Genomic DNA, 4,021 nt, shown 5'->3' with positions numbered 1-4,021 from the left:
TTTTTTTTATTTTTTTTATTTGATAGAATTGTTTTTGTGGTATTCTTTTACCCCCCTTTTTTTCACCTATTTTTTTTTTCTTTTCTTTTTTTCCTCTTTAATTTATTTCCCCCCACCAGGGGGCGCCGACGAGGGGAGACGCCTCCCCGCCGCCGCCGGCCCGGACACATCGCAAATTCACAACGGTGGATTATTTTATTATTATTTTTTTACGCGGCCAGCAGGGGGCGCCGCGCGTGGACCTGCGTCCCGCTTACATTTGCCGGGCTTATATATTATTTATATTATTTCAGCCAAGTCAGCGGAGCTCGTGTGAGAAGGGCATTCGTCAGAAAAATCGCGGAGCCCGAAAACCGGGTCTGATATTAGTTCAAACCAGAGGGAAGGTTGCCCAAGTCCGCGGAGCTCAAGTGAGAAGGGCATTCGTCAGAAAAATCGCGGAGCCCGAAAACCGGGTCTGATATTAGTTCAATCCCGAGGGAAGGTTGCCCAAGTCCGCGGAGCTCAGGTGAGAAGGCATTCGTCAGAAAAATCGCGGAGCCCGAAAACCGGGTCTGATATTAGTTCAATCCAGAGGGAAGGTTGCCCAAGTCCGCGAAGCTCAGGTGAGAAGGGCATTCGTCAGAAAAATCGCGGAGCCCGAAAACCGGGTCTGATATTAGTTCAATCCAGAGGGAAGGTTGCCCAAGTCCGCGGAGCTCAGGTGAGAAGGGCATTCGTCAGAAAAATTGCGGAGCCCGAAAACCGGGTCTGATATTAGTTTAATCCCGAGGGAAGGTTGCCCAAGTCCGCGGAGCTCAGGTGAGAAGGGCATTCGTCAGAAAAATCGCGGAGCCCGAAAACCGGGTCTGATATTAGTTCAATCCCAAGGGAAGGTTGCCCAAGTCCGCGGAGCTCAGGTGAGAAGGGCATTCGTCAGAAAAATCGCGGAGCCCGAAAACCGGGTCTGATATTAGTTCAATCCCGAAGGAAGGTTGCCCAAGTCCGCGGAGCTCAGGTGAGAAGGGCATTCGTCAGAAAAATCGCGGAGCCCGAAAACCGGGTCTGATATTAGTTCAATCCCGAGGGAAGGTTGCCCAAGTCCGCGGAGCTCAGGTGAGAAGGGCATTCGTCAGAAAAATCGCGGAGCCCGAAAACCGGGTCTGATATTAGTTCAATCCCGAGGGAAGGTTGCCCAAGTCCGCGGAGCTCAGGTGAGAAGGGCATTCGTCAGAAAAATCGCGGAGCCCGAAAACCAGGTCTGATATTAGTTCAATCCCGAGGGAAGGTTGCCCAAGTCCGCGGAGCTCAGGTGAGAGGGGCATTCGTCAGAAAATTTGCGGAGCCCGAAAACCGGGTCTGATATTAGTTCAATCCCGAGGGAAGGTTGCCCAAGTCAGCGGAGCTCAGGTGAGAAGGGCATTCGTCAGAAAATTTGCGGATCTCGCAGCCGGGCTCTATACCTTCCCCCCTTGCCCATCGCAGCGCCCCCTGGTGGGCTTAATCCGGTACTACGATTTGTGGAAGTCTTCCGATGAGTGGAGACTGGCACCCCTCGGGCCAGGACAGGCTTCCGGGAGCCTGGGGAAAATCGGAGCATGTGACGCAAAAGTGTAGCGCGCACCACCCGACACGTGACTCTAATAAGAACCACCTCTCCGGATGTGTAATAGGAAGCACGTGCTGGGGCCTGGGCCCTTGATTCCCTGAACCCTGTATTCACGGTGGGCGTGGTTAGACAGAAAGCGCGGGCTTGGTACGGTGTGTGCGCCACAAACCCCGGAAGTCCTGTGTCTGCTGGTCCCATTGAGGCAATGGACGGAACCGACAGCAGCGACGAAGACTATCTCCCTGACTCGTCAGAGTTGAGCAGCTCGGATGATAGTGGAGGGGAGGAGACGTCTTTTCACGGCAGGCAGGATCTGGAAGTGTCCGGGGCTTGCTCCGCGGAGGCCGAACCAAGTCTCCATCCGTCCCGTTCAGTGTCGGTCCAGGTACTTACCCGAAAAGCAGATGGTTCGATTGCATGTAAAAAGAAAAATTTCTGCCTGTGGTGCGAGAGGCCATTCTCAAAAATTGCGAGACATGTGCAAGCTGTCCACCACAATGAGCATGAGGTAGCAAGGGCACTCAGCTTTCCGAAGCGCTCCAGGGAAAGGACAGTGCAGCTAGACCTGATTCGCACCCGGGGAAACTTTGCCCATAATGTCGGGGTTCTCCGTGAGGGCAGCGGAGTCCTCCTACCGTGCAAGCAGCCGGAAGAAGCAACGGCTCCCCAAGATTTCATGCACTGTGTAAAATGTAAAGGGCTATTCTCCAGGAAGCACCTGTGGCGCCATGTGAAGAGGTGCCCGCTCCGCAAAAGTGACAGCCCCAAACCTGGAAGAACCAGGGTGCAGGGTCTCTTCACTTACGCCACACCTCTCCCGAAGGATGTTGGCACCGGCCTCTGGAAGTTGCTGAGCGAAATGAATTATGATGATGTGGTACCGGTAATCAAAGGGGACTGTGGAATTATGCAGTTCGGTCAGCACCTCTACAACCGTCTGGGGTCTGATGTCAGCAAGCATGATTACATCCGTCAGAAGCTCAGAGAGGTGGGGCGGCTTCTGCTGAAGGCAATGAAGGTCACACCGTTGCGGTGTATGGAAGATTTCATTTGCCCACGGAATTTCCTGCAAGTGGTGCATGCTGTGAGGAGCCTGGCCGGTTACGATGACCGCACCAATACATATAAAATACCCTTGTTGGCTCTTAAGGTGGGACACAGCTTGCAGAAGATTTCTGCTATGGTGGAGTGTCAGGCATTGATGGAGGGCAGTGCCCTGACAGTGGAGCGTGCCCGAAACTTTCGGAAATTTTATGAGGCGAGGTGGAGCGAGCTCATCTCCACTGCTGCCCTGAAGACACTTCGAGAGATAAAATGGAATGCACCGCTGCTTCTGCCCTTCACTGATGATGTTAAGCGCTTGAACCTGTACCTCCTTGACCGTCAGCGAGAGTACATTGATGAGTTGTCCGCCCACCCTTCCAAAAAGCAGTGGTCCATGTTGGCCAAAGTTACCCTCACGCAGCTGATTCTCTTCAACCGCAGGAGAGAAGGTGAGGCTTCCAAGATGCTGCTCTCCTCCTTCGATTTACGGCACACAGCCGATTTGCAGGGTGATGTGGCCCAGGCCCTGTCAGAGCTGGAGAAAGCACTCTGTCGTCACTTCTCCCGTATTGAGATTCCTGGGAAAAGAGGCAGGAAAGTCCCTGTCCTGTTATCCCCAAGCATGCAGAAAGCGATGGAGCTCCTCACAGAGAAGCGGACAGAATGTGGTGTGACCCCACACAATATCTACATGTTTGCTAGGCCAACAGCCATGTCCCATTATAGGGGATCCGACTGCATACGTCTCTACGCCCGGGAGTGTGGGGCCAAGCACCCCGAAGCATTATCTTCCACCCGCCTACGGAAGCATGTGGCTACACTTTCCAGGGTCCTCAACCTGAGCGATACAGAGATGGATCAGCTTGCTGATTTCCTTGGACATGATATCCGGGTGCATCGGCATTATTACCGCCTCCCGGAGGGTACCCTTCAACTGGCCAAGTTGAGCAAGCTCTTTCTGGCTCTCGAGCAAGGGAGAATGGCTGAATTCCGGGGCCACAATCTGGAAGAGATCTCCATTGATCCTAACGGTAGCTATCACTTGACAGTGTGGCTCCAGGGACTGACTGTCTAAGTGGGCTGGTGTGATCGGTTTCCCTGTCCTTCTCTATCCACAGAGCCGATCCAGGTGGTGAGCGATGACTCTGGGGATGAGCCAGAGAGTCAAGATACTGAGGTTCCCATGGGGCACATGGGAAAAGAAGCCGGCAGCGTGGTGTTGGCGGCGGATGGAGGTGCAGCTAAAGGTGGGTGTGACTGTCCATTCCATTTGAGATGCGTCCATGACTGGTGGTGGCGTTGCGTGGTGACTGACCTTTCTTCTCCCGCACAGGTGACAAAAGGGGTGCCAAGCGCAATCCGCGGACCCCAGCAGAAGTGAAAGCTGTT

This window comes from Pseudophryne corroboree, chromosome 11 (genome assembly GCF_028390025.1).
Source record: "Pseudophryne corroboree isolate aPseCor3 chromosome 11, aPseCor3.hap2, whole genome shotgun sequence".
In the NCBI taxonomy this organism is placed as follows: domain Eukaryota; kingdom Metazoa; phylum Chordata; class Amphibia; order Anura; family Myobatrachidae; genus Pseudophryne; species Pseudophryne corroboree.
This window is presented reverse-complemented; position numbering follows the sequence as displayed.